Raw genomic sequence first — 19,081 nt, 5'->3', positions numbered from 1 at the left:
GTCATGAGGGGTCTTGCAGGGCTGGAGTATGTTACGAGTGTAGGAAGGAGAGGCATATCGCGAGGGAATGCCCCAAGGGATTCTCGGTTTGCTTTCATTGCAACCAGACCGGCCATTAGAAGGCCGAGTGCCCGCAGCTTCTACAGGGATCAGCGCAGGGATCTGCGCCTGCTGCTAGGGTTACCGAGACTCGGCCGGTGAAGGCCGAGGGCCCGAGGGCTCGTGGGAGAGCATTTCAGTGGACCGCGGAGGAGGTCCGCGCAGCGCCTGATGTTGTGGCTGGTATGTATTTTCTTTTAATCTTTTATTTGATTTGAGATTTTATGCTTATATGATCATATGTGTAGGTACTTTTCTTGTGGATTCTGTGCTTGCATTGGTGTTATTTGACTCGGGTGTGCGTCAGTTGTTTGTTTCCATAGCATTTAGTCAGCATATTAGTACCCGTCGAGAGGCATTGGATCGGCCTCTGCGAGTTTCCATAGCTGATGAGCGAGTTGTGTATGCTTCGGATGTGATTAGAGGATGTGTCCTTGAGATCTTCGGTGTGGAGTTTCCGATAGATCTGGTCCTGATCGCGATGGGGGACGTGTGTGTGATAGTGGGTATGGATTGGCTGAGCCGTTATGGAGCTGTGATAGACTGCAAGCGTCAATTGGTGTCGATTCGAGACCCTAGTGGGGGAGTTCTTTCGGTGTACGGCGAGGGTACACGTTCAGGGTCAGCATTTGGTTCGGCCGCCAGAGCGAGACAGAGTCTACAGCATGGCTGTAGGGGTTTTGTGGCATATGTGATGGATGCGAGGGATGATATTGAGAGACCAAGGTCAGTTGACGAGGTTCCAATAGTACGTGAGTTTCCGGATGTGTTTCCAGAGGACTTGTCGGGTGTGCCTCCAGAGAGGCAGGTAGAGTTCGGTATTTAGTTGGTTACAGGAGCTGCGCCTATCGCTAAGGCGCCGTATCGCCTTGCGCCTCCGGAGATGCAGGAGTTGTCCTCGCAGCTTCAAGAACTGTTGGGGAAGGGGTTTATCAGGACGAGCAGTTCGCCTTGGGGAGCGCCTATCCTTTTTTTCAAGAAGAAGGATGGCTCGCTTCGGATGTGCATCGATTATCATGATTTGAATAAGCTAACGGTCAAGAACCGTTACCCATTGCCTAGGATCGATGATTTGTTTGATCAGCTGCAGGGAGCATCTTGGTTCTCCAAGATCGATTTGAGGTCTAGGTATCATCAGGTGAGGGTGCGGGAGGAGGACATACAGAAGACAGCCTTCCGGACTCGTTATGGGCATTACGAATTCGTGGTGATGCCTTTCGGACTCACCAACGCACCAGCGGTGTTCATGGTTCTCATGAACAGGGTGTGCAGACCAATGTTGGATCGCTCGATGATCGTGTTCATCGATGAAATTTTGGTGTATTCGAGATCCAGAGAGCAGCATGAGGAGCATTTGAGGGAGATCCTCGGAGTTTTGAGATCGGAGAGGCTTTATGCCAAGTTCTCCGAATGTGAGTTCTGGTTGTGAGAGGTCCAATTTTTGGGGCATCTCGTTAACCAGAAGGGTATTTTAGTCGACCCGGCCAAGATTGAGGCGGTTATGAGGTGGGAGGTGCCGAGATCACCCATCGAGATCAGGAGTTTTCTGGGATTGGCCGACTATTATCGGAGATTTATTAAGGATTTCTCCAAGATCGCTGTGCCCTTCACCAAGTTGACCCAGAAGGGTGTTGTGTTTTCTTGGGGTCCGGAGCAGCAGACCTCGTTCGAGACACTTCGCAGAAAGTTATGCGAAGCCCCAGTGTTAGCCCTTCCGGAAGGGATGGAGGATTTTGTGGTTTATTGTGACGCATCGATATCCGGATTGGGAGCGGTGCTTATGCAGAGAGGGCATGTGATAGCATATGCATCGAGGTAGCTTAAGCCTCACGAGTCGAGATACCCCACACATGATTTGGAGCTGGGAGAGGTAGTGTTCGCTCTCAAGATCTGGCGACACTACCTGTACGGGGTTCGATGTACGATATACACGGACCACAAGAGCTTAAAGTATTTGATGGATCAGCCCAACCTGAATATGCGACAGAGGAGGTGGTTGGACGTGGTCAAGGATTATGATTGTGAGATCCTGTACCACCCGGGCAAGGCTAATGTTGTAGTTGATGCACTGAGCCGTAGGGCGGAGAGCGCCCCATTGCGAGATGTATGTTTGAGATTGACAGTGATGACCCCGGTTTTGGATGATGTTCGAGGGGCCCGGGCTGAGGCTGTGCAGCCTGAGAGCCAGAAGAGGGAACAAGTTGTCGGGCTGGTATCGGAGTTCGTTACCGATAGCCGGGGGCTTATGACATTTCAGGGTCAGATTTGGGTACCGTACGTAGGCGGGATGCGTACCATTTTGATGGAGGAGGCTCATTGGTCGAAATTCTCGATCCATCCCGGGGCCACTAAGATGTTTTTGGACCTGAAAAAGGATTATTGGTGGCCCTGTATGAAGAGGGATGTCGCATGGTTTGTAGAGAGATGCTTGACATGTCGCAGGGTTAAGGCCGAGCATCAGCATCCACATGGTATGTTGCAGCCATTGGAGATTCCCGAGTGAAAATGGGAACAGATTACCATGGACTTCATCACCAAATTGCCAAGAACCGCGAGGGGTGTCGATGCAATTTGGGTGATTGTGGATAGGTTGACAAAGAGTGCTCATTTCCTGGACATCAGTGAGAGCTCTTCCGCGGAGAAGTTGGCGGAGATGTACGTGAGAGAGGTGGTATCACGGCATGGAGTGCCGATTTTGATTGTCTCAGATCGAGATGTACATTTCACTTCCAGATTCTGGAAGAAGTTTCATGAGGAATTGGGAACGAAACTGCATTTTAGTACTGCGTACCACCCCCAGACCGACGGACAGAGTGAGCGGACGATTCAGACGCTCGAGGACATGCTCCGAGCATGTGTGTTGGATTTCGGTGGAAGTTAGGACACGTTTTTGCCCTTGGCAGAGTTCTCTTACAACAACAGCCATCATTCGAGCATTGGCATGCCGCCCTTTGAGCTGTTGTATGGGAGGAGGTGTCGGACCCCTATCTGCTGGGGAGAAGTAGGGAAGCGCGTGATGGGTAGTATCGAGATCGTGCTTCAGACGACAGAGCAGATCCAACAGGTCAGACAGAGGTTGTTGACCGCTCAGATTCGTCAGAAGAGTTATGCGGATAGACGCCGGTCCGAGCTTGAGTTTCAGGTCGGCGACTTTGTGTTCCTGAAGGTCTCTCCTTGGAAAGGAGTGATTCAATTCAGGAAGAGGGGCAAGTAGGGGCCCCGGTATATTGGTCCTTTCAGGGTGGTCGCGAGGGTAGGCAGGGTAGCCTATCGTTTGGAGTTGCCAGCAGAGTTGGGTCAGATTCACGATACTTTCCACGTGTCGTAGTTGCGAAAGTGCATAGCCGACGAGTCGGCAGTAGTGCCACTAGAAGATATTCAGGTGGATGCGAGCCTGAATTACGTTGAGAGACCAGTGGAGATCAGAGATCGGAAGATCAAGGTCCTGAGGAATAAAGAGGTGCCACTGGTGCAGGTCTAGTGGCAGCATCGGAAAGGGTCAGAGTTAACTTGGGAGCCGTAACGTGAGATGCGTGAGCAGCATCCGGAGTTATTTGCAGAGTGAGACTTCAAGGGCGAAGTCTGATTCTAGTGGGGAGAATTGTAACACCCGGATTCCCATGTATTATTTTATTCTTTTATTTTTGGGTGATGTGAGGAGACTCGGCGAGTTGGAGTCTAAACTCGCCGAGTAGGATCGCGGTTTTGCACGCGGGTACGCGTCTGGACTCGGCGAGTCCAAAAGTGGACTCAACGAGTCCACGCTGTTCAATGAAACCCTAATTTCCAAGGTTTGAGACCTATTTAAAGGGGCTTATGGCCGTCATTTGCGGCCACCAACCCCATAGAGAAACCCTAAAGAGATTTTGAGCGTTTTGGGAGAGAGAGGAGGCCATTGTTAACCTTTGAAGCTTTGTTTGGCAAGGCAAAGGAGTTTCTAGCCAAGAGGAGGCAAGGGAGGTGGACATCCTTCGAATTTGGAGCTCAGAGCATCATTTTGGAGGTATATTTTGGCTCCCTTTTTTGTTATTATGATGAACATGGGGGTTTAGGGTTTCTTGACCCCTTTGTTGGTTAGATTTGATGTCCATTTCATCCCTATTTGTGATGAGGCTTGAAATGGGATCCATAGAGGTCCAGAGAAGCTTTATTCCTTAAGCTTTATGAGGATTCATGGGGGTTTTGACCAAGGGTTATGAGATATGGGGCTAAAACATCATATAGGAGCAAATAGTTGTTGTTTGAGAACCAAGGTTTGGACTTTACGTGATTATCATGCTTGGAGAGGCCAGATCTATGATTGTATGGAACAGATCTGACCTCAGAAGTGAGTTTGAGTTTATGCATGGCATGAACTCACATAGTCTGAAGAACAGACTCGGCGAGTAGCATGAAGTTTGCACGTAACCACTCAGCGAGTGGTCTTGTCGAGTTGAGGGGTCGACTCAGTGAGTCAGGGAGAGTCAGGGGGACTGAGTCAAGTCGGAAGTCGTCGAGTTGTTCTTGAGACTCGACGATTTGAGTCGTGGTGGCCCCGCGATTCATGCCAGGTGGAACTCGTCGAGTCAGAGAAGTACTCGGCGTGTCAAGAGAGGATCCAAGAGAGTCAGTGGACACGTATAGACTCACGCGAGTCGCCCTAGTGTACTCGCCGATTCCGGTCAAAGTTGACCGTTGACCTTGTTGATCTTTAGGTTTGAGTGCAGTTGTATTTATGAGTGTATTAATTTGTGTGATTAGGTGGAGGCTAAATCATATTTATTCCGAGACAGATATTTACCGAGACATCGAGGTGAGTCTTCTCACTATACTTACCTAGAGTGGTATATTGTGTAGACCAGAGGGTCTTATGTGTTATGTATGAGATTATGTGCTATGTGCTATGTGTATGTTGTATGTTGTTATAGACCGGACCGAAGGGTCCAACGATACAGACCGGGCCGGAGGGACCAACGAGCTATGACCGGACCAGAGGGTTCCAACGAGCTACGGGACTGGAGGGTCCCGCTGAGACACATCGACCAGAGGGTCGTATTATAGCCTTGAGTGGCGTATGTGTTGTATGTGGTATTTTGGAGAACTCACTAAGCATTTATGCTTACAGTTGTTGTGTGATGTGTTTCAGGTACCAGTGATGAGCGCGGGAAGGCGCCGGCATGATCCGTACACATTTGAGGAGTTTATGTTTTGGATTCTGGGGAGATGTCTTTGTGATAAATACATTTGAAACAATATGTTGATGTTATTTTATGAAAAATGATGGTTTTGAAAATGAAAATTTTGTTTTGAAAATTTACGTTGTTACATTCTTCAAGTATAACAAGCTAAGGGATGGATTACTCACGTTTTTTAAGCCTTGGGAGGGTTTTCGGTTGAAGAGTCTTGAGAGAAAAGGTGTTGTGTGCTGCCAGGATGTTAAAGGAATGAAAGGAAAGGGGTCTACCCTTTATATAGGGTGGGTGTGTTGCCTAGAAAGGAGTGTGCTGCCAGGAGGTGTGTGTGCGGCCACACACCCATGTGTACGGCTGTACACTCCCTCTAAGGGTGTGTATGGCCCTGTTTTGACAGTATACGACTTGCTGACTCATTCCTAAACTCACCCTTTGTCATACACAAGCTTAAAATCGCTTAAACGAACCCTCAATAGTGCCAGAAGTCAACGAAACATGTTTAACTTTGATTGAAATGGCTAAGTGTGTGAGACAGAAATTTCGGGTTGTCACAGTTTGGATTTGGGTTTGGAGCTACTATAGGTTGGTCATTGACTTCTGGCTCGGAGTCAAAATCTTTCGGGAAGTTCTCTGCGAAGTCGTCATCCAGAGGGATTGGATGATTTTCTTCTGGCTCTGCATCGAGCCATCTTCCGTTATTTTGGTTGGGGAAGTACGGGTCACCAGGGAGATGGAATCTAGCCATGTTATCTACGCGAGAAAAGGAGTAAAAGAGATAGTTAATAGGCATACTAATTAGGATAATTATAAGATGATCTTTATCAGTTACTTCAATGTTTTCATAGTGCATACCAGTTACATGTAATCAGAACAGGATAGACCTTCGAATAAGTGACCCTAACTCCAAATTCACAACCAAACAAGGAACAGGAAATAAAGCAAAGATCACAGATTCTAAGTCTATGACGCTCTAGTCACATATAACCTTAGCGTATCCACTAATCAGCTATTGACTTACTAATAAAGACCTTTAGTTCTCAAATAAGTAATTATAGTAACACAAAATACTCCTATAGTACTTTAGGCTCATGTTCTGTTCTAATGTTTTCGTTGTAGTAGTGTTGGTAAGTCTTTAGACTTGCTGCAACAACACACCCATTCCTAGGCACATGCTAATCACTCCTCGGAACGATATAGTTGATCAGGCTATATCACTCCCAGATCTGATTATATGTTCCCAAGCTTGATTGTGTTGTTCAAGAATCGTAATACCTTTGTTTTGTCCTAGTGGCACTGATTTTAGTATGAATGCAAGTATGTATACTTAGTTAAATATTTTATTATTTAAAAGTATAAACTCTTGGTCAGAGTATTTTTATCCTGTTGTGTTTATAATTTGTATATCTTTTATGGGTTGATATACTCGATTCAATATAAACAATGCTTTGATACCAATCTGTCACACCCCAAAACCTGAACGGCGAAAACGTTTGGGGGTGGAGGACGTCATGTACAGTATCACAAAAATGCATAATAGTAAACAAGCAACCACATCATCCATTGCATTAATAATATAATTTTAATACAACTGTGTTCTGTATAGTTTATAAGACACCAAAAATATGAATCAAAATAAGAAATGAGCCTTGAACGTGCTCCCTCTTCTCAAAACCTGACATCGGTACATGTCTACTGATGACCTGAGAATACAAGTTATTTTGAAAGCATAGATCAACATTAAAGTTGGTGAGTTTATAAGTATTTTAGTGTCGTTGCTTGTATGAAAGTTTTTGTATATGTTTGATGTAAATGTTTGTATCTCCTAGAAAATCCTATATTTTCTACTAAATAGCAGCCTTCTACCAAGGCCTAAATGTTTTGTGTGTTGTGTTGTCTGTAAAAGTGTATCTTTCATTCTTTCCCAAGTATGACTATCATTACCAAAATATAGTTTACATTACCGTTTATGTGAGAAGATCACAATGTGAATGCAATGGGAAAACAACAGTATACAGTAGTATTGTATGTAAGTAACTACCAATGTACTAACTACCTTAAACCAGTTTGTTAATTAAGGTAAAGTGTGATATGATTGTAACCATACTTGATAGACCTAGTATAACACGACGCTCTAAGGCATCGAAATGGTATGACATTAGTCACACGTAGACTGGTAGGTCCCACTGTAGCTAGCAACAAGGTGTAGGATAGTCAATCCCATATAGATCTATACACCAACTCACGCTCTCCCTCCAGGAGACTCTGGTTGCAAAACGCGACACAACAATTGCTTGCCATGTCATGAAGTAGTGGCTCACATTAATGTTATAGTGTTCTAGTGTTTGTATAGTATGTTCTAGTGTATTGTATGTTCTCTCTATACTAATGTAGTGTATGTTTTCTTGTATAGTGTAGTGTATGTTTTCTTGTATAGTGTAGTGTATGTTTTCTTTGTTTCTCATAATAGTATGTTCTCTTTGTTTCTCATCATAGTATGTTTTCTCTGTTTCACATAATATATGTTTGTATTGACTCATGAATGAACTGATTTTAGTATGTTTCATTGTTCTAGTAATAGTGAGTAGTAACTTCCTAAACTATACCTATTATAGTTTACTAGTAATGTTGTTTGTCTAAATGAACATGTTCGTACACCTTTGCTACCCAAAGGTATTGAACTAAATGTAGAACTTTAATATCCATATACATACACATAATATATAACTAAGATTCAAACGACCGTCGGACAAACAACCGAATACCCTAAGTCTACAACCAAACAAGGAACAAGAAATATGGCGAGTTATCAGTCCTAAGTCCTTTCATTCCTACTTATATAACTATATATATATATATATATATATATATATATATATATATATATATATATATATACATACATACATGATTTTGACAATATATAAGTTTAAAATATCATAATAAGGAGTTTTGCATTTAAAAAGTTTGTAAAACGAATTGAAGTAGTTTGTTTGATAAAACAATTTAAAGTATAGTAAATCAGTATGTTTGATAGTTATTAATCACATGTGATTGATATAATAACTATAATGATTCAACTTGTATCCCCCCCATAAAAGCATTTAAAATCTTTTAAAAGGTAAGTTAAGGGGTATGAACTTACCTGTAGTGAGTGGTTTGGATGAAAGAGTGGTATAGGATGCCAAGTGTCAAGTGAAGACTTGAGCACATACACAGATCCTATTAGGCAATATAATGAAACATATATGTATACAATTAGTGTATAAACAACTAATAATGTAAAGAAATACACCCTAGGACTTAGGAAACACTTAGATTGAAGTGCTAGAAGTACAAAGGGTTGCATCTAAGGGGTGTATGGCCACACTATAGTGTTTATGGCCAAGGAGTTCATGGTCTTAGGAGTTCACGGCCATAGAGTTTACGGCTTCATGAATTTACGGTCATAAACTCATGATGATTTGTGCTAAATGGTGTTTTGAGGTCTTACAAACAATAAGGAAGTGTTCTAGCCTCATGTCCAAGCCTTAGGAAGGAGTTATGGTCCATATGCACCTCTAACTAGGGTTTACGGCCAAGGGAGATGCACTTGGCCGTAAGCACCTCTTGTTCTTGGGAAATGGATGATTTCAAGGTGTTTATCATGTGTTGCAACTAGATATAGAGTATAGGGAAGTAATACTTACGATATAGAAGCTAAGAAGGTTGATTTTGGACCAAAACACTAGTGTGTGTTCTTAGTGAAATGAAGAACACTTAAATATCTAACCAAAAGAAGAGATTTCATGGATGAAATCATGTATCTTAACTAGATATGGAAGGATATAAACATGAAAATGGAAAGATTACTTACTAGATTGAAGATCAAGATGAAAGTTCGGGATGATACTTGAGAGAGAAGTCGAGTTCTTGAGGTGTAAAGGTGAATAATGAAGAAAAGAGATGGAATGTCATGTTTAAGGACGTGAGTTTACGATCGTAAACTCACATGGTGTGGCCATAAACTCCACATGATGAAGTTTATGGCTTGCTTGATGTACAATGGACTCAAGCAAATAATTCCTAACACTCGTTTCTTGGATGTACTAGGCTTAAAATACTCTAATTGAATCTAAACAATGCTAGAAGATAGCAAATTGAGTCCAACTTTGATCGATTTGAACAACTATTCAAGATAGAAATTTCGAGTTGTCACACACTGAGCACCACATTGTTGCTACCCATGTAATCCTTACGAAAACACAGTCGCACACGATCCGCAGAAAGAGTAATGCTCAGACTCTTGATCCAAATCGAAAGTTGAAACCCAAGAGAACCATGCGTATAACTCAAACCAAGAGCCCTAAAGCTATATAGCCCAAATCACACGGAACACCCCCATACACATACTTAATAGACCCAGGATCTCATCAGAAGAGAAAAGAAACACCAGAGATAATCGACATGCCACCTTAATCAAAACAGAAAACATCTTCACGATCGGTGAAAACAAGACCCCAAATTGGATTGAAGGGATTCTATCACCACCCTACTAGCTCGAGAAAACCTTCAAGATGATCCCGAAGGTTACCAACACCTGAGTCTGTTATGAACCAAGCTTCCCCTCTACCATTGAGGGTAAGCACACCTGAAGACTGAAGGGATTTAGAATATACCGAACATGAGGGTAGTTGACGTATTCCTTGACCTTTAACTGGCACCACTTAAACCCTTAAGAGAATTCCCGCTGAATATAAAACTCAATGAATAATGACCTCAAATACCTTGACACCCATACCAGAGAAACCACAGCCTATAACTATAATTGGTATGTACTTGACCCGAGAGTAGCATGGTCCATTTGGGTTTCCTTCACCAGAACAATCTGATAGGATGGATATTTGAGAAAAGGGTTATTTATTATTTATTAATATATTACAAGTATAATATATTAATATGAAATCATGTTATTTAAATAGTATTGATCAAGATTTAATTTGGAATTAATTTTGTGATCAAAAGAGACTAATTAAATTAACGGTGACTGATTATGAATCAGTGAGATATATATTGTTTGGGCTATTGATCCATGTTGGGCTAGTTTATGCAAGTATCCATAAGAGTTAGCCCACATGAGATATGGATATAACCCAAGTGTATGGATTAGGGTTTACCCATGACTCTTGGAATCCTACACTATATAAATGTTTGCTCTTCGCCAAAATCGTGACCCTAGGTGTTCTAAGAGTTCATATAAACGATTTTGTGTGCTCCATCCTCTCTATTAAAGTCCTCCTTTGTTCATGGTGTGTGTGAACCATTTAAGGCATCACACTTGAGGTGCTAAGCTCTTGAAAAGCCAAAAATACAAGCTACAATAAAGAGGTATTATTCTAACTTGAATTTATGATTCATGTACCAAATTGTATACTAGTTGTAGGCTTCATGTTTTGGAAATTTTATTGCATGTATAATTAGAGAAAACATAGATCCAAAGCATTTAGGGTTGCATGTGCATCATATGAGTGTTATAGTGCTAAAAACCCAACACATACACCAAAATTGAGGCCTAAAACCAAAAGGTCCACAAAGCCCACTAATGGCCCAATTTTTCAAAATGGGCCTAACCCCATATGGGTCTTATCCTAAGCCCATATTTTCCTTAAATACAAATCAGATTACTACAAACACCCCTTGGGAAAAACTTGGTCAAAGACATAAGTCAAAGTCAAAGTCAACGGTCCAAGTTGATCTAACTCGCCGAGTTGCCCTTCAAATCGTTGAGTTTCTCCATCAATATGCACAGATCGGAAAAAACCAAGCCAACTCGCCGGGTTTACCCACCAACTCGTCGAGTTCCCTCATTAACCTGAAAATGTCGCGGAAAGCCGAGCCAACTCGTTGGGTTTATCCATAAACTTGCCGAATTAGCTCAAAATCCAGAAACTTAATTCATTAAGAACCTACTCCATAAAGACATGGCCACGAAACATAGATCGGACTTCCTTGAGCTGGAAAACCACGTAAAGTTTCCAACTTTACATTTATGCATGTCTAAATGAAGCTCTTAAGCTTCAAATGGACTTAACACTCAACTTAACGCATGCATGACATCAAGATCCTCCTAAAGTTTGCACCTTTAAGCTCAAATGTAGCAAAATAAACTCAGATCTGAAAGGATGAACCTTTACACCACCTAACTTATCCCTAAACTAAAAAAGGAGGCCAAAATCACAATAAAACCCAAATGAGGAGATCTAATCATCTACTAATCAAGGTTTAAACTTGATACCTAAAAATGGCTGCAGGAAATGGAGTGATTCTGGATCTAAGGCTTCCTTCTCCAAGATTGAAACTTCAAGATATTTTACTCCCCTTCACAAGGCACAAAATGGGCACCAAACTCTTCTCCAATGTTCAAACGCTTAATAGTGGAGGCTAAAATTCGATTTAGGGTTTTTGGGAACAATGGAGGCTCATAAGGTGGCCAAAAGAAAGACTTAAGGCCTTTAAATAGGGTGTAAGACCCTAAAAATTAGGGTTTCCTTCTGAGTGCCCAACTCGTCGAGTTAAGGATCCTCAACTCGTCGAGTTGCCCCATTAGACTTCGCGGCCAAGCCAACTTCTACTCGTCGAGTTGAGGCTCCTTAACTCGTCGAGTAGACCCATTAAATCCACAATTCTTCATCTTCAACTCACCGAGTTAGCTCCTCCAAGTCGCCGAGTTCAACTAGAAATTGCATAATTCCACAGTTAACCTTCTAGATTCCGGGTGTTGCACCAAACTTCCTAAAGCCAAACTGAATCAATCCTTAGCCAAATGCTCAATTCTACTCAAGTTTGACCAAAAGTAAAACTGGTCAAAAAGTCAATGGTCAAAGTCAAATAGTCAACATGTAGACTATTTCCACGTCGTGGCCTTCCTTGTCCACGTTGTGGCCATGCCATGGAAAAACAGTCGAGGTTTCAAACTCCGCCACGCCGTGGTCACCTTCGTCACGCTGTGGGAACTGTCTGAAGTGTCATTTCTCATAAAGCACATAATCCTTATAGATCTAAATCCAAAACGTCAGATCTAGTCCTTCTCAATGAATTAATGGATAAAGTTTCCAACTTTATCCATTAGGACTTCATCGAAAGGTAAAAGCATGATCCCTAAGTCCAATAAGCACTTTATATGACCAAAACTCAAACATGGGATCAAGAACACTCAAGCTATAAGATCTTTTTCTTACTCACTTAGAATTTTAAGACCATGAGAAAACCATATCAAGCTCTAGAGTTCCTCAAACTCCAAAAGCATCTAAGAATGGTGTAACGCCCGGTTCCTGGTATGTATTTTAATAAAGAATTATTCATTTTTACAAAGGGAATCGACGAGTTGGAGGCCCCAAACTCGTCGAGTAGGAATGAGACTTTTGGACGCAGGACTTAAAGTCTACTCGACGAGTTGAGAAGCCTCAACTCAACGAGTAGGACTGCCAGAGTGAAACCCTAATTTTCAAGGTTTACACCCTATTTAAGGACCTTAACACATCCTTGTAGCCTCCCTCATTCCAGCAAACCCTAATTCGTGATCTTGAGCCTTGTGAATGTGTGAGTGAAAAAGGAGTGATTCTTTGGTATTTACTTGAAGGAGTGGAAGCTTGAAGTGCTTGGTTGAAGGAATAAGCTTGGATCCAGAAGTAGAACTTCATTTTCGGCTTATTTGATGTATAAAGTTGATACATTGGTTTTCTATCGCTTAGATCTCCATTTAAGGTTGTATTTTACCATTTTGGAACCATTCATGGATGCAAGCATGTTTTGGGGTCAAGACTTCAGATCCAGAGCCTTTGAAGGACTCCATGGCATAAAGGTGCCAACTTTATGGCCATAGGAGTCCCATGTATCATAGGAACCACTTTTTAGGGCTTTTTGAGCTAAATAACCCATGCATACACGTAAAGTTAGAAACTTTACATGATATATCGACCTTAGGGAACCAGATCCATGTTTTGGATGCATTAAGCCCGACTAAAAACGATTGTATGGATTTAGACTATGGGGGACTCGACTAGTTATTCATAAAACTCGGCGAGTTGGGTCGTGGTCCCCTAACCTTTTCTGTTACCGAGTAAACTCGTTGAGTCTAGGAGATGACTCAGCGAGTTGGACATGTTTTGGGCTTGACGATTGAAGAACTCGATGAGTTCAAGGAGGAACTCAGCGAGTTGTGAGCAAAATGTCTTGACTCTGTATGAAGGAGAACTCGACGAGTTTGAAGGAGGAATCCGACGTGTTGTGAGTAAAAGGTCCCGACTATGTTATAAGGAAGAACTCGACGAGTTCATGAAAGAACTCGACGAGTAGGATCGAGGTTTCTAGAGTTTTATGAATCATGGAACTCGGCTAGTTCATGAAAGAACTCGACGAGTAGGATCAAGGTTTCAAGGTTTTATGGATTATGGAACTCGACGAGTTGATGGACCAACTTAGCGAGTTGAGTCAACCAGGACGTTGACTTTGACCAGGATGTTGACTGTGACTTTAACCATGGACCAGAGTTGACCCTTAAAGGGGTTATGAGTGTGAAAAGGTAATTAAATGAGATTGTTATGTGTAGGAGTTTGAGAGGAGTTGATCCCAACACCGAGGACAATTCAACTACTTCACGACATTGAGGTGAGTTACCTTCCAGTTGAAGTGGGTTGAAGGTAGGGGTGAGCGCGGTGCGGTTCGGTGCGGTTATTCACCAAATCCTCACCACTAACCGCAAATGTGGTTAATCCATTTTCAAAACCGCATGGTGCGGTTATTTTGCGGTGCGGTTAAGCGGTTATTTTTGCGGTGCGGTTTTGTTTTTTCTGTGTTGCGGTTATTAACCGCATGGATTTGGTGTGATTATTTTGTATGGTTTTTAACCACAATTTAAAGCTCAAATAGTTTTAAGAGTTCAAACATATTACTTGTAATAATAAAAAAAAAACCATAAGGTATAAGACAATTAACTATTTAACTTAAACCACAAACAACTAATATCTTAAAAACGTCAAATCAATAGTAATTAACAATAAATATCTTAAAATTGTTTAGTTTCATCATTTTTCAAAGTTAAACATAAGAAAAAACCAACACTTTTGTTTTCTATTATTTTTCCATTTTTCATTCATGAAACTTGTCTTATTTTTAATATTTAATAAACTAATAATTGATAAAAAAAATTGTATATAATATATGCGGTGTGGTGCGGTTTTTGAAAACTAATAACCGCACCGCAAATTTGCGGTTTTTGAAAAACATAAAACTTCACCATCGGTTTTTATTGCGGTTGCGGTTTTTCGGTTGTGGTTTTTGCGGTTAATTTTAGTTGTGGTGCGGTTTTTGCTCACCCTTAGTTGAAGGCATCAATGTCGGTCCACTAGTAAGAGTATAGCAGGGATGATTGTCTTTGTGATAATAATCTGGTATGCCACTATCTGTTATGCTTTATATGCTAGTATGCTATGATATTATGTGATAGTGGTAGGAAGGGGACTAGTCCCCGGACCCGGTTGAGAAATACTGACAGTTATGTGATAGTTGCACGATATGCTTGCCGGTATGTTATGTTATGTTTTTATATGGTAGTGGTAGTGGTGAAATAGTCCTCGTAGCCGGTTGAAATAAACCGGAGGGTAGGTCGAGCATCCAGATATGCCTGGCAAGGTAGGTCGAGCACCTAGATATGCATGACAAGAGGTAGGCCGCGCATCCCGGTATGCTTGACAAGGGTAGGTTGAGCACCCAGATATGCTCAGCAGGGTAGGTCGGGAACCTAGATATGCCTGCCAGTATGCTTATCGTATGGTATGTGGTATGATGAGGGAACTCACTAAGCTTTGTGCTTACAATTTTAGTTTTGTTTCAGGTCCTTCTTCTTCGAAGGGAAAGGAGTCGGTACGGTAGCAACGCATCACACACACGATTTCCGCATATGAGATTCTTAGGATTTGTACTCTGACATTGTTACTATGTTATGACATGATTTTGATACTTATGATCTATGGCTTTTTATGAAATGAGATAACTTGATGATGTTTTCTATAAATTGTTTTATAAATTGCTATATCAAAAATGAAATTTTTGGTCCGTATTTTTGGGATGTTACAAATAGGACCAAAACATCCAAAAAATGGGCTTAAACATCAAACAAGATACACAAAGGTCAAGATATGAACTTTATACCTCGAATAACTTATAAATGTGGAAAAGTTGTTAGATCCAAGCTTGTTCCTTGTTTCCTTACACCAAGATGAACTTCTTTCTTCTTCAAGTTTCACCAAAAGAAGACATTAACCTCAAGATCAAGCCACCAAGCTCATTTCCATGGAAGAGAGGCTAGGGTTTCTAATTGAAGGGATGGAGGCTGAAGAAGATGACCTAGAATGGGGATTAAGATGCTTAAATATGGGAGCAACCCTAAAAGTACGTGTGCTTGGGCATGAACATGGCCACGTCGTGGGCATCCTTGCACCATGTCGTGGCACAAAGTTTTCTTCAAAACTCCATCTTTAGTCATTAACAAAAAAGGATTAACCAATCTGGAACACAGGTGTTATAAATTCTCCCCACTTAAATTAGATTTCGTCCTCGAAATCCACTCTTACCACTTACTCTTAAACATCTTTTGAACCCCTTGTGGATTTTCCAAGCCCATTCCCCTTACCACGATTCGAAGCCACTCTGAATTCCAAAAGTTGCAACAACCACACAAAGTCTTAGTCTAGTTTTATGATTCATGAACTATTATCCTAAGGGTTTAGATTCCTCAACGATCCCAATGTCTACATCAAGATCTAACAAATAAGGAATAAACAGGTAGGATCATATCAGAGATAGGGTTTGTTTGGTATACAAAGTATACTGTTTGGAAATCCCACTTTAAACACCTCACTAAATCCAACTTAGACATCACTCTTGTAAGTAGATCAATCAGTACAATGACTTGGAATCACTGATAAATCTTATTTATATGTTAATAATAATGACTTATGACTATAAATATAAGTTACATTGAAGTAGAGTGTTGCTTTACTTACAAAGATTCTCCTGAATAAAAGTCCGAAAAGTTTGAAGACAGGACTCCGACATACACTCTACTTAATGTCAGACTCTCAGATCCTCCAGAGCCTATCTAGATACCCAAAATCTAGAGAACTTTAAGGCCTAATGTATAAGGTTTTAGAGGAATTGCGTCTGAAATGGTGTAAGGAAGAGTATGGGGTTGGCTGCTATTTATAGGATGGAATCTAGGGATGTGCGCCGGACACCATAGAGGCGCAAGGCATACTGTGGTGGCGTGGCTCCTCAGGGTTGCTAACACGTGTCCAAATCCAGGTGGGGTTGTGTGGTTGCTTCTAGAACCCTCTAATATCCACGCGTAGTGTCGCGTGCATATGTCGTTTTTCAGATTTTCAAAATTGTGTATCTTCTTCATACGAGCTCTATTTTTTATGTTCTTAATATCCACACGTAGCTATCGACGAGATCTATAACTTTCATTTAGACTCCGTCAGCTAATTTTGACTTTTGTTTTTCACATAGGCTTAGATTGTTAACGCCCGCATAAAATGGATAACTTTCTCATCCGGCGTCCGTTTTCGACAGAATTTATATTGTTGGACTCCTATTAACGAGATCTTCAATTCTCTTTTAAACTGTTGTGGATAAAAATTAACTGATCTAAAATTTGATATCAGTGTTGCACACTACTGCGCTGAATCTAAGAAAAATCATAACTTCCTTTAATGAAGTCGGATTTTGACGTTTTCCATATGCACGCCTCTCGGTTTAATGACTACTGTAACTTTCGTTTAGATCACTTAGGCTAATAAGCGATCTATCTCTGGTTCACTATTTTGTGACATCCATAGCCATATCAAATTTAACGCGAAACTTCAACGTACCATAACTTATTTGTCCTAAGTCGGATTCAAACATTCCTTATATCTCTAGAATCCTTATTACCTATACTAAAACTAAGTTAAGATTATTTGTCCTAAATAATTTTTTATTTTCGACGCGTATTTTAATCCTATTTATTTATTATTAAATACTTATATAATTTGCATAGAATATCGTATAAAACACATAAACGCATAAATATATGAATATTCCTTTCTTATTTGTTCCCAAAATATTACAATAGTTGACCAAAGTGATTAAAGAGTATGGCTAATCTAGCAAGAAACGCGAATATTACACAAGGGTTGAATCTATATGGACAAATTAAAGGTCAAACGCCTATTTTCACAAGGAACACAACTCTTGAGAATGAAGAAAGTTACAATGAAAGGGTTTTTTGTAAACTTAGTTTAACTAAATCAAGCAGAAGCATGCGATATAAACAATATGTAGAAATCAATTGAGTAATGAGTATGTTCTATTCATCCAAAATGTAAGTTAATCAATCAAAATAATTCACTGGTGCTAAAAGGTATTAACAAGCTTTAATACCCCTCTTCACTTGTCTAATTTTTTTAGTTAAATCTAGTTATTCAAACCTAACCTTCCTAAGTCAACCTAAACAAGCTCTTAAATTGAATTGAGAAGTTGCATGAAGTTTTATGAAAGTATTCCCAACAAAATTCATTTCTTCTAATAATCTCAAAAGTGTGAAAACATGTAATTTCAAGTTTAAAATGCAATTGAATTCAGACACACAACCAATTCATTTTTTGTTATTGGTTTCAATTCCTAAAACAATATTGGATTCCAAAAAATGAATAATTTTGCAATAACTAACATAATTCAAGTGACAAATATGAATCAACTGAAGTTCAAGAGTATAAATCAAACAAAATTTAGAATTTACTAGTCTATGATTCATAACATCAATTTTACAGAATTAACTACATAAATATGAAGTACAAACAAGAAACCATAAATTACGATTTTGTCGATCATGACTAAAACGATATAACAAAGTATTGATTTACAATGTTTAAGGCGGTAAAATAACTTACAAATAGTGAAATAATCATTTCCAAGTGTTTTCACTAGGGTCCAATTGCTAAAAAAAAAATCAATATCATCAACAATCGAAAGAGAGCAAAAAATAATATAGTAACAGAATAAAATACGGCAAGAATCGTTCAAAAACAATCATTGGGGCTGACTTGACGAAGTTAACACATATAATAAACGTAACTTGCACGACTCATGGTTCTTGATCTACCATATCACATCTCATGGGTTATAACGTAAAAACTAATAATCTATGTATTTCGACATAACTTCCAACACGATCTTCACGTTTGCGTATCTAGTGACAACATTTTCAAGATCATGAACATATTTGTAACCTCATAGACACTATGGAATCCTGTACCTATAAGCATAAAATATTTTTACCATAAATTTGTAAACTCAACACATCAATTTTCAAATTGGAAATGAATTAAGTTAAATTATGGGAGGGAAGATGCAACTAAAACCGTAACAATAAAGGTGGAAAGTGAAAACGAAATGAACGACCAATATGACATGAGAATCATCGACCAATTAAATGTATCGATCCATGACTAATTTCGTTGACAGCCCAACAAAAAATAGAAATCAAGAACATCCCCCAATTACCATGTAAGTAATATTATCACTTTTATACAAGATGTCCGTGACATTGCTATTGTTATTAAGAAACAATGCATAATGAGCGGTACCTACACTATTGTTATTGAATAACAATACATAATGAGCGGTACCTGCCCACATTTTACCATCAAAATCTGATGATGTAACATCTATATAATGCATATATGATCCATTTAGATTGAGATTAGGGTTAGTGCTTCCAACATTTTCATTCTAGA

At 40.3% G+C, this 19,081-nt stretch overlaps 1 long non-coding RNA gene across 1 annotated transcript in view; it reads left to right on the top strand.

Moving 5' to 3' along the window:
• The window catches only part of LOC145100401 (uncharacterized), a 106,042-nt gene that overhangs the window by 79,465 nt on the left and 7,496 nt on the right, over window positions 1-19,081 (top strand). The window lies entirely within an intron of this gene.

Source organism: Lactuca serriola, chromosome 4, assembly GCF_051521515.1.
Source record: "Lactuca serriola cultivar US96UC23 chromosome 4, Lser_US96UC23_V15, whole genome shotgun sequence".
Classification (NCBI taxonomy): domain Eukaryota; kingdom Viridiplantae; phylum Streptophyta; class Magnoliopsida; order Asterales; family Asteraceae; genus Lactuca; species Lactuca serriola.
The sequence above is the reverse complement of the archived record's forward strand: the minus strand, read 5'-3'. Positions and strand labels throughout refer to the sequence as shown.